The sequence below is a fragment of the Haemaphysalis longicornis genome, unplaced genomic scaffold, assembly GCF_048455015.1.
Source record: "Haemaphysalis longicornis isolate Haplotype H1 unplaced genomic scaffold, Haemaphysalis longicornis Haplotype H1 scaffold_1, whole genome shotgun sequence".
Lineage (NCBI taxonomy): Eukaryota > Metazoa > Arthropoda > Arachnida > Ixodida > Ixodidae > Haemaphysalis > Haemaphysalis longicornis.
Genome location: NW_027526203.1, coordinates 11010666 through 11023061, shown reverse-complemented (window position 1 = coordinate 11023061; position 12396 = coordinate 11010666). Strand labels below are relative to the sequence as shown.

Sequence of the window (12396 nt, the reverse complement as noted above, 5' to 3'; positions counted from 1 at the left end):
TGTGGGAGGTACTTGGTCATGCTAGCGATCGCCCGCTCCCGCTAAAGGGAACCGTTACGCCCAAAAGAGGTCCCTCTGCATACAGGATTTTCTTTTTTATCTACAGCGCGTACTTTATGAGAAGTTTGGAACCAACACGTTTTCATTGGGGCCGTATTGATCACGCACAGCCGTCCCCCGAAATAGAACCGACATGCTTCGAGCAAAAAGGCTAGTTCAAGTATAGTCCATCGATGGTGCGGTTTCGAACAGCTCGAATAAAATGATTTTGCTTTCGTGGTTCCAGGAGCACTTCCAAACTTTTGACAAAGCCTGTAAATGCTTTGATAAGCAGCAGCAGTGATGAATAACATAGTGCGTATCATAAGACGAGGTAACAATACCGAGAGTGAAATAACAAAAATCATAGTTAAAGTAACGCTAACTTTAGTGGCAATGTGGCTTTGACTGAAAAGCTGGTCCTTCCTACATGCGTGCAAAAAAAAAAAAAAAAGAATGCCCGGCCTGTTGCAAAATGCTCTAATTCTTCGTTCTTTCTTTCGCTAGCCCATTCCAAACGGGAGGTTCCCGTTTGAACCTATTCCCATTTCACCCTTCCCGCTTGTTCCGTCCCGTTTCAACCCAGCACAAAATGACCTTCCCGTTTCGCCTTTTCCCACTTGGCCATTGGCCAGTTCCCGTTTGAACCCGTTCCCATTTCAACCTTCCCGTTTGTTCCTTCCCATTTCAACCCGGGGCGAAGGAACCTTCCCGTTTCACATTTTTCCGTTTAGTCCCTTCCCGGAATAACGTACCCAGTTTATGAAACGTTATAAAACGTTATAAAAACACTTGCTTGTTATTCATTTATTTCAGTTTGTTCACAGCCGCCGCGATAGCATGCTCAGTACATCCAGAGTCCTTGACTGCTCTTCCAACCTGGGCTTCACTTTTTGAGTCTAGAGGCGACGACATTTGGTTACAATTCGTCATACAAATTTACAAATCTTTACATTACAAAGCTTAACAAAGTAACAAATTAAAAATAATAAACAAATCTTTTAAATTAACAAGCAAGTCTTTTAAACTAAGGAACCAAAAGTGATAAAATAAAAAAGCCCAGAAAAGCACCGCGGAAGCACAAATAAAAATCGCGAAAACACCCTCACTTTTAAAGAAATCGTATTTGGCGGACTAACATATTTAATCGTTATAATAGCGCAAGTCTACATCAATGTCGAAAAGAAACAGATGAAAACTATACAAGATAAAAAGATGTATAAAAATAAAGCAACCCTATGTATCTGGATACATATGCCACAACTGGCTATAAAAAATCGCAGTCGTGAGAAGAGGCGAAAATATAAACTTAGCTTTGCATTTTATTGATTCTGTTTATTCCCGTCACTCAGGCGTACTCAATTTGCATAGTAGGGCAAACCTTAAAACTTAAGCAGCGCAGGGTCGTCGCTAGCCTAAATTTTCTTTACTAGAGAAACTTAAAATTGTCGCGGGAATACTACCTCCAAGGGCCCTTCAGACGTTCAGCGAGAAGACATCATAGTAAGACTATTAGGCAGCCAATCAGCTGAATTACTATTCGAAAGTTCTCTTACTGGCAATTTCTTATCGGAATAAGTTACCAGAACGAACAGTTAAGTTAACTCGGTATCGTTAGAAGAATTTTCCCCACGTATTTTAAATATGTGTTCTGGTTGAATCGTCGAATTTTAAAATTGGAATACATTACGAATGCATATCCTTGTTCGGAACCCTTTGCGTCTATTACATATTTATGTCTTTTACTTATTTGTGTGGGGCGTTTTTAAACTACGCCAACCAATACTGATGTGTTTTTATGTTCCCTCCTGCATGAGCCCGACCAGGCCGTAAAGTATCAGTAAATAAATAAACATATCTGCCCATTACTCACGCCAATTCTCAGATTTCTGCACGTTTTTGCCTTTTTTAAAGTATCTATAGATCTCTCCAACTATAAGACAACGCTCCGCTCCAAACAATGAGCATAAGAGGGGCTGATAAATAAATTTCAGCCGCACGTACCAACACCAACTGCAGAAAAATCCAATGCGTGCATTCCTCAAGATATTGGGTATAATTACAGTACACATTCACCGCTACAAATTTTGTGTCAAGAGGGCAGTATCGCCTAAGGCATTCGGAAACTTGTATCGGCCGTAAATATCGGTCGACTCCGGAAAATGTGGTGCATACAATTTTTAGTGCATGGCCCGTTGCTTGTAAGCACATTTTGGGGAACAGTTTCAAAGATGGTAACGCATATTTTCAGACATTCAAATGGGTTGCAACGATGCGGGTTCAAATGAGAAGGGCGTTTTGGGAACGGGCTGAAACAGGAAGCGTCCAAACGGGAAGGTCGTTTCGGGAACGTGCGCACACGGGACGGGTCAAGCGGGAAGGGCGTTTCGGGAATGGGTTCAAACGGGAAGGGGTCAAACGGGAATGGGTTCTTTCGGGCTACACCCTTCCAAACACGTATTAAAACATGTAAAACAACTCTTTTCAGTGCTGAGAAAAACTAGAATCGAAGTTGTTCGTTTATGAGTCCCCACTTTGGTTCCCTTTATTATGTAAATAAACTTGGACCGTTATGCACAATCGTGTTTAATTGGTGTGTTCTTTTTTTATCCATCTGTAGTACCTTTGTAGCATTTTGTGCTCCTTTTTAGGTGAAAGGTCTGCCGGACTGGAGGAGCAAACATCGCGTCTACAACCAAGCGAATTTTCAGATTTGTTGTTTCCATTGAGGCAGCTGTCATCGATATACAGTTGGATGGGAAGAAAAGAAAAAAAAGGTCCGAGAGGCTTAGACTCCGTTACCTAGTATTTGGTGAGTGTAAAAAATTTCTGCGAGCGTATTTTGATTTGTTTTAGTCGTTCAATTTATAAATTGCTATGCAGCCTGTGGGGAGCGCCTTGGCACGACACTTTCTGGTCTAGGGGGTGTCGCCCGGAGCCCCTCGCCATGGGCTCCCTTCCCTCGCCATCCTCGCCTTCCGTGCGGCAACCGGGCCGCGAGACTTGAGGACGTCGGGGCCCGAGGGATGGCGCTGGCGGACACGGGGCAGCGGGCAGGGAGGTGAAGGAGCTGGCGCTGGTGAAGAAGAGCCGCGCGCGGGGACTGGGGACGCCGAGAGTGTTCTTGGCTGGTGTGCGTGTGTATGCCCGGACGAGGATGTGAGTAAAGAGTTTCTTATTGTACTCAACCGCAGTGTGCCTCATTTCTGGACGGCTGTAGAGAGCAGGACCACATCTGGCGCCCGAACGTGGGGCTGATTTCAAGCCCACCAGTGGACATTTGCTCTCTGAGGCGGCCGGGAAGGGGCCCACTGCGGTTTAAGCCGGTATTCCTTTGTTCCGGAAAGGAAGCGCCATTTTGGGCACCAGGCTTCACGGACCTTTCCGCCGTATAGATGCATGTATGGTAAATCAGTTGGATGGCGGTGTTTTGGTTTCTTAGTTTAGTTTTCACGGTAGCTGCGAAAGCCTGAAGTTTTTTTTTTTGCGTTCTTCGTTCTGTGTTTTTGTAACAGCTTAAGTGACTACATTACATCGTGGGTATATATACGTAGCGTCTTGTAGGCTTGTAGGAAGGTATGTAGCGCTTGAGAAGAAGTCGTTCGTGTATTCTGATGCGCCCCTATTGCAGTTTTTTTCGTATTTTGATGTGTGTTTGCTTGAGTTTTTGTCATATATTGTCTGGATGCCTCTGTTCCCGTTGTAGATTTCCGAATGTGGTTTGTTTGTCGCGTTGCGTAAGTAGCTAGCGCGGAGTGTTTTGTACCGGTGTGTGGGCAGTTTGGCGTTGTAGACATAGTTCGCTCGCGATGGCCCCGACCACAAGGAGTGAGACGGGACAAAAGGAGAGCCCGCAGGGCTCGGGGGAAGACGCGGCGGCGGACGTTGTGCGGGAGGCTGCTGAGCAGTTGCAGCCCGCAGATTTGGCCTCCATGATGAGGCAGATGACCGCGATGTTCGCGGAGATTACCCGAACGCTGGGTTCGGCGCCGGTGGCCCCCGCCGCGGCCCCAGTAGCGTCAGGTTCGCGGCCGGGCTTTAACGTTGAGGTCCCCTCATACTCAGGCTACGGTGACGCGAAATCGGTGTACGAGTTCCTTCAAAAACTCGATTCCTACCAAACGGCGCTGGGCGCATCGTAGGAGGATGTGCTGAGGCAAGTCCTGCCCGTAGCACTGGTGGGAACCGCTGCGCGGTGGAGGCGCTGCCAGCCGGCGTTCACTTCGATGGCAGATTTCAAGGACCGATTCCGCGCGGAGTTCCTACCACCCAATTACGAACACCGTATGAGGGACGAGCTTGCACTTCACACGCAGCACCCTGAGGAGAGCCTCCTCGAGTACGTGCGGGCGATGCAGGAGCTCTACGAACGGGCCGACCCAGCGGCAGCCGACGCGGACAAAGTAGCCGGGTGTGCAGGCAATGCCACCCGCGTTTTAGACCGCACTTGCGGGGTCGGAGTTTTCCTAACCTCGAGGCCCTCGCACAGGAAGCGCGCATAGTTCAGGCGGATCTGCTCGCCGAGCTGCGCTACACTCTTCGGCAAAAAGGACTAAAAGTTCGTCCTTTCGGGGACTAACGGCCTCTGCCACAGTCATTAGTCCCTTTGGGGACTAACTGCGAGGGGACGAACGGTGTACACAAGCAAACCGACGCGCTAACCACTGGACCACGCCGCCGCGTGGTAACTGCGGTAGATAATATTCAAGTGTACAGCGTGTAGTTCTGTGCAGAACGCAACAGATCCATTGAAACTGGTGCCCGAATTTCTATCTGTGCAAGCGAACGTGGCCGTGTTTTGCGCCTTGCGCTTAGCGCTTTGCTAGGTTTAGGGACTATTGCTCAGTTCGATTCGAAGTAGAGCCTCACAACCATAGTTTTTCTCGTAAATAACAATCAACTCGTCGTCGCCTAGTTGAGATAGGTAGCTGGGCGATCGGACGACTCATTTGTGTCCGCACAAATTAGCGCAAGCTAAGTGCTTTCTTAGTATTCGATACATATATTAAGTGCTCTATGTAACGTATGTGAAATGTGTCGTGTGTGTGAGTGTCAGAATAAGGAAACATGCCATATTCTCCTGCATCGGCGAAAGCAAATTCAGTGTTGCTTAGCCTGAATTCTTCAAATTCGCGTCGCTAGACGATTGCGACTGGGAAATGCAAGCGGGTTTTACAGCAGTTGCAGAATTGTCATAGCTTTGGTGCCCAAGGCAATTATGTACCGAGTGTAAAAGATAACTTCGAGACGCTTACCTGTAGCGAGCATTTTAGGGGCGAAGCTCCTAAAGCCGTGGGTCTGTCCATCCCTTGTGTCTCGTGGTACGTGACCGCCTAGTTCGATGACTCACTCGCAGGTAGCGCTACGTGACAGCCTAGTTCGATGACTCACTCGCAGGTGGTGCTGGTGTGAGTGACGTCATGATGACGTCACCCGCACGTGACTGCCACTATAAAAGGCAATCGCTGTTGACGCGCTTCCTCTTTCGCAACGAGTCACCGGATGGAGGAGGTGGTTGTTGACAAGGCTGCGGAGCGGAGGGCGCGCAGGGCGGCGGCAGCGCGCGCTCGCCGACAGGATCCCGCCGTGCGCGAAAGAGAGGCCGAAGCATCTCGTCTAGAATGTCGCGCTTAAACCGCGCGTCGGCAGCTTCGGGGTGAGCTCGCTTGATGCGTTTTGCAGCCGCCTCGCGAGCTCTCACTGCATCGGGGTTTCCCTGCCGATACGAGCGCTTGCTTGCAGCCTCACGAACCCTACAACAACAACAACAAACGAACAAGAACAAAATAAAAGAATAAAATAAAAGTTGATTTGTACAATGTACGCACACAGTCTTACGTCTTTCTTAATGATGTAATGGGCGAACTTTCACGGGAGAGTTACGGTTACCGATGATCTCCCCCTCTCGAGCTTCGCCCCACTTATCATCATTCATTCCGTGGATATGGCGTGATTTTTTTGTTTTGCAGTTGTCATCAGCAACATGCGTTTTTTCTCGTCTGTTAAACATATACATATTTATTACGCTCAGAAATCCACTTTTGCTATTGTCACTAATTTTTGTGTTACTGTTAAGGCGCTTGAAAGCTTTCATTGGCCGTTATTACGTCGCACGAATCGTATGCAACACAGCGCATCAACATAACCTCGCCGAGAAGCGTATGGCAATCGCGCTCTACTAACCCTAGGCGATTTTCTTATAACTAACATCAATATTTTCTCCCGTAGCACCATCTGAAGCACCCAGTGACTGCAATGGCTTGTGTTTTGGAAATATAAAACTGTTCGCAGACATATGCGCGAAAGGGCAACGACGACGCCATTAGGGGATTAACGACGCAGCAAAGAGACTAACTGCATGCGTTTCGTCTTCCCGTTACTCCTTATAGATCGGCGGGAACGAACAGTTAGTCCGCATTTATGCACACGGCACGTACTCTGCCGCAGATACTCCCCTTGAAGATGAACGGTCGTCCGCGAAGACTAACAGCTGTATTTTAGTCCCTATTTTAGTCCTTTTTGCCTAAGAGTGTACAGGCTGCCGCCGAGGCCCGGAGAATCGCTCGAACCGGGTTGCGCTTGGTCAGGAGCGCCGGTGCCTAGCGCCCATCAGGCCGAAACAATGGCCGTGAGGCAAGAGACTGCAGTGGGGAACTCCGCCACTCTCAGGGCGCTAGACCCGTACTCTTACGAGCAAAGGCGCCGTTCGGGGCTGGAAGACCGCCGATCGGCCCCTCGGCAAAACGCCGGCTTTCGAGGACAAGGGGAGCGAATGGCGGCCACCCAAACTCCTCTGAAAGAAACAACGCAGGCGTAGGAATGGGGCAGCAGGACGAAACGGCCCGTTTGTGCTGGTTTTGTCACAAGCCTGGCCACTTTTCCCGTCAATGCCCCGAGAAAATGCGTAGCACGCAGGGAAACTCGGATCACCGGCGACGGTGAAGGGCGGTGGCTCGTCGTCGCCGGCGGGAAGCGAGAAGAGGGGACCATACAGAGGGGGCGCGAGGGAGCCCCCACACTGTAAGAACTAGAGGAGTGCTGGGCACTCTGCCTAGGAGTAAAAACTTTTGTCCCATATTTCACTCCCTTTGGAAGCATTGGGCGACTCGTCCGAGGAGTAGCGCGTGGCGGCCGAACGAGAGGCGAAACACTCCCCGTGGGATTTACTTGCTGCTTTCGAAGCGGAGTACTTGAACCCTGTGTGGGAATTGCAATGCCATCTCCAAGGCAGCGTTCTGTCACTCCCTTTAGGCGTGAATAAGCTGTATTGGCGGTGTTCCCGGATACTGCAGACGGGTACTACTACTCTCTCTTGGAAAGCATCTCGTTACGCCTCAAGAGCGTTCTGCTATTCCCCGCGAGGCAGCGTGCTTTCGCTCCGCCTGCTACTAGACCGCCCCCCCCCTTCCCCACGATGGTACTATAGGCAGTTACAAGCAAACAAAACAGGACAAGCTATTTTGAAACACGGGAAAGAAGAAAAAACAAGCTCAGACTTTATTTTTCAAAATACCACAACAATCGGTTCATTCTGCAATTTAACACAAAATGCAATTTATTGGGAATTAAAATATCACGGCATAAAAACGGTTCCTACTCCACATGCACACAGGAAAGACGTAGCGCCTATTTAGGATACATCCAAGAAAAAATTCACAAATAAAAATGCAGCAAAGCAATTGAAAACACTGAAATACAAAATTAAATTATGACGATAAAAATGACATTAACATCCACAAATAAAAAGATACTGGCATTAACACGAAAAGCGTCAGTAGAAATACAGCAGTGGGAGAATAGTTAACAGTATTAACATAAAACAAAATCCCTTAGTACATTAGTGAGTGCTTCACATGGACTGAAAAAGCCAGCCTTTATTTAACACACATAAAAAATATTTATAAATAAATTTTGCGAAAGAAAAATCTGGGACTAAAACAATTCAGCGTGGATTACTATTAACGCATTACAAGGTGCAATCAACACAAAGATACAAAGCCATTGACACGGCAAATTTGCAACAGATATATTTTGGTGGTACAATAGGAAACCGCAGGAAACATTCCCACTGGGTTTTTTAGGCGGGTGGTTCTCAAATGAGGATGCGCTAGTAAGATTTAAAAAGGCATAACTTGGTATTAAAAACAAACACGTTCGAGCTGACTGCTTCATAATGTTGGTGGCGGCCTTCAGAACAGTACCGACCAGGGCACCGTGCTTGAGCCAAAGTAACGTCTACAGAAGCAAGAAGGTGCGCTTCGCCTTTGAAGCGTATTACACAATGAACGGCCAAAACACAGACAGCAGCAATGGGAACCCATCCACGATGTCCAAGGGTGTGAGGAGAAGTGTCTTGAATGCGACGGCCACTGCTGCTGACGCCTCGGGGATCTCTCCCTCTCTCAAAAAAAAAAAAAATCTTCGGGCAAGTAGCGTCTTCCCGTGATTCCTACATAGACAGAAAGAGGGGGACAGCAAAGATAAGTTCTACAATGAAAAAAATATAACGAGTTTGACAACGTTAAATGAAGTTTATTGGGTGATAGATTAGTTTTTGCGCCGAGAGCACGCACTGAACCCATATTGGAATGTCATACTGCTTGGCGCAGTAACCAGTCTAGATGCGGATGTGGTGACCTTGGATGCCACCACGCTCATTGTACCACTTGGCAAACGTCATGTCAGACAGCGCGCCCTACAGCTGTCTGCCTACGCACTGCGCCCCAAACCCATTAGTGCTTACGTGTCCGTAGCTTCAACTGTTTACCCCGCTATCGTTCCCGGTATAAAAACATTGCACAAAATTTAAGGAAACATAACTCTTTTTGTAAGGTTATAATCCCTGAATAATTTGCATTGGATTTTGTCCTCAGCCGACTGCAACGTAGGGCCAATTATACGTTCACAAGATTAGCGTGGAAAAGTTGCTAATGGGTCATATAGCTACTTTTTTCTTCATTCTCGAGTACGCTTCGTTGCATGCACGCTGCAGATCGCAACATTTGATGAGAACCAATAGGTTCGTTATTGAACGATCAGAACGCTCGAGCGACGGCGACAACCGACGCAAAAAAAGTAATGTAATGGGTACAACAAACAGTGTGGGCGACAGCGACAAACGAAAAAAAGTAATGCATTGCTGCCAATGCCCTTCGTCGTCGTTGCTGCCGCTCGCTTGTGGGCTGCTTCTGTCCGGGAATAAACCCGCGACGGCGACGGCCCGTCGCCTGCCGCTGTCGCCGCCGTCACCGGCCTGTGTAAAAAATTTTCGCTTGTCTCTGTCGCACACAATACCTGTTTGCCGTACACATTGAGTGAGGTTTCTCGCGTCGCTCATCGCCTTAAGCCCGTAATTTATTTTCCTATTTTCACTGCTGCGACTCATTGCCAAATGCTAACCGGCGTTCACAGGAGAAGTTCGACTCTTCCAAACATTTGGAAATTCGCCACAGCAACGAGAATAGATCGTTTTGGTGCACGAGCGGCGCCACAGCTGCGAATTCGCAAGCGAAATTCGCCCCATGTAGAACGGGCTTTAGACGCATGTAATTACCCCTTAACAGTGCGGTGAGTACGCCCCGAAAAGTCCCATTTCCGTCCATCCTGCCCTCAAGCAAAACGTAAAAAAACTTGTCTGAACAGCATTTCAGTCTGCTGCTGTACGCGCGGCGGTCACTAAAATTATTGTAATTTAGTGACTACCACGCGCTAGACGCGCTCCTATAACTCAGCCTATTGTACGCAATTCTTTGGAGCCGCGCAGGTAGCCACAGCTACTGCACGGCCGCCACTCTAACCCTAGCCGCCGAGCTAAGAGTACAGCGTAGCGCTGCGACTAATCGCGCGACCATGCTTCCTACCTGCGAAAACATTCCGCAAGGATACCAACACTTCACGAATCAAAGGAATTGAAACGGTGCAAGAATCGACGCTGTTTGCACACGGGTACAAAACCCGCCCTTCAAAACTAAGCAACGGTTAAAATCAGTCACTAAAACGTTAGGACTAATCGCTTCCGCGGACCGAAGTACCGAGAGTAACTCTGCTTCGTTAAATACACAAGACAAGAATACGAGGTTAACTAATGGCTTACCTCTACTTCCCGCCAGCGTTTCTTCGTCCGGTAGATAAATCCAAGGTCGTAATAGCTGCGAAAGATCCCAAGCTCAAGGCGCGAAGCCTGCGACGGCCGCGGATACAGTCCGGCCATTGGCGGTGAGATGTTTGAGTGGCGCCCCCTGGATCTGACGTCAGCTTAGGGACCCGCTCCGCTGTCGTCTGCTACATTCGCCGCGCTGCTACACCCGCGCCGCGGTCGTCCGGTTCTCACTGGCAGCAGTGCCTTTGCTAGAAATCGCCCGCTATGATGCTTTGGTGCTTTAAAAAGCGTGTTTTCAATCAGATTCTGACGGCTCTGAATAATTTCAAGCTTTGTCCCGCAGAATTTTGCAACACACGAGGAGAGAGAGAACGACTTTCAGAGAGCAACGCTCAGACATAACTCGCCGTCGTCCTATCTAGCGTATTTGCGAGTTTCAGCGCTCAGAGCTCCTCGATAAGTAATCAAAATGCGTAGGCTTCCTTTAACTATTTCTGAGATGCTCTTATGAAGACTCAACAGTCTAATGCTACGCATCAAGCTGCGGGTCGCACAGCAGGAAATAAAACGGGTGTTTTCTCTTTCTTTCGTTGTTGTTAGACGAACGTTTTTTTTTTTTTCTGTGCCCACCGCATTCATTTTCTGCACCGTCCTAAATGTCCTAGGAGGTTTGGGGATGTTAGCGAGGCTCACAAAGTTCGTGTGAATATTCAATGCAATAAGATCTGTGCTACGGCGCAGATAACGTTGTCCACAGTACTCGAAGGCGGCTTTTGTGCACCTAATTTCTATCCAACCATCGATATCGTAACGAACTCAATCTCAACCCGAAAAGTTCTGACATGATTACGGTGTTGAAAGCTTGATATACTTGCTAACTAACGCAATAAACAGTATACATGCCAATTTTTAGTATAACACAACTCGAAACCAATGAATATGTCCAGACAGCTCTTTATTGTTTTCCAACCCCTTCAGTCGCAAAGAACAAGTCCTGGCCTACACGGGTTGACGTTCGGTGAATTGAAGAATGAATCTTACTCTCTCGTCTTGGACTGAGGAGCCTGCCCACTAACCAGGTCGATTTTACTGTTAAAGTTTTCTCCTCCTCCTCGTCCTCCCCTGGTTATCCTCCTCCTGGTGCAGTTTTACTATAATGCCTGTCTGAATATTGGGATAATATGGTTCTGGCAAATGTACCGAAATATCCCTCCAAATATGAAAAAAAAACATAGTCTTACTGTATGTTTGCCTTACAGGTTACTCGTTTAGCTCAATAAGCCTGCATACTGGTTAGAAGCCAGGTAGAAAACCAGCACGCGCCTATACACACAGCAGGTTATTTGGAAATCAACCGACATTATTTGTGCCCCATAGTGCATGTCGGCATACTTTCATGCCGTGACAACGTAAACTGACTTGATACAATAGTTTCGAGTGTTGCCAAATCTGTTTTACCTTACATGCGATTAGCTGGAATCGTAATGCCTTCTGCCAAAGCCGACAGCCCCGAAGGCCTGGAATTTGTTTTGGTCTTCCATTTTCGCTGTTGTCGGTTGTCAGCCTGCGGCTGTTACCTTTGTTCGAAAGACTGCTAAACACAGAGGCTGACGCCTAGCTCCGACTCTTCGCGCTCCGCACAGGACCAGCTTCGCAGCAATGCATGGGCGACGCCGGCAATGTTTTTTTCCGGAGCGGTATCAAAAACTATACTTAAAATCACGCCTTGAGCTAGTTTACGCTATTTTATGTCTTTTGTTACGAAAAAAAAAGTTGCGCATTCGCGAGATCTGCTGCGGACAAGCACAAAATCTCAACCGCGCGCAAAGAAACAGCATAGAGAGCGAGCCCGAGTGAAGCAGACGACAAATGCGAGAATCCCTAAGCCGACGTCACGGAGGCGCGCTCCGCAGCGCCGCCCGTGGTCGCGCTCACCGCCAATAGCGCGCGCATCGCTACACAGTGCGCATAGTTCCGAAATCGGCCTCAGCGCTGTCGCCGCTGTGATGTTCGTCCGAAAGAAAAACTAGAACCACGCACGCACGCACGCACGCTCGCACGAATGAACGAATAGACGACTTGCTCGCGTGTGCATGATGTCGAGCTGACGCACAAGCGGCCAGCGGTTAGCCAACACGCGTCGTATACTGTGTCGAAACAAGTATAACGATAAGGGCAGGTCCAACTTCCCATGTTGCACGAAGCGTCTGCTTGAACGCCCACTGCGTTCGTAGCACATTGACATCACGGTCTGGCGC

At 48.3% G+C, this 12396-nt stretch overlaps 1 long non-coding RNA gene and 1 pseudogene across 1 annotated transcript; one reads left to right on the top strand and one right to left on the bottom strand.

Annotated features, from left to right (window-relative positions):
• The first annotated feature begins 3848 nt into the window (after window positions 1-3848).
• LOC144153427 (uncharacterized) lies at window positions 3849-6856 on the top strand (annotated as a pseudogene).
• A 658-nt stretch (window positions 6857-7514) lies between these two features.
• LOC144163196 (uncharacterized) lies at window positions 7515-10249 on the bottom strand. Its single transcript, XR_013320858.1, has 2 exons — window positions 10133-10249; window positions 7515-8488 (listed from the first exon to the last, which is right to left on the bottom strand). It is a non-coding gene; the product is annotated as an uncharacterized LOC144163196 (long non-coding RNA).
• Between the last annotated feature and the right edge of the window lie 2147 nt (window positions 10250-12396).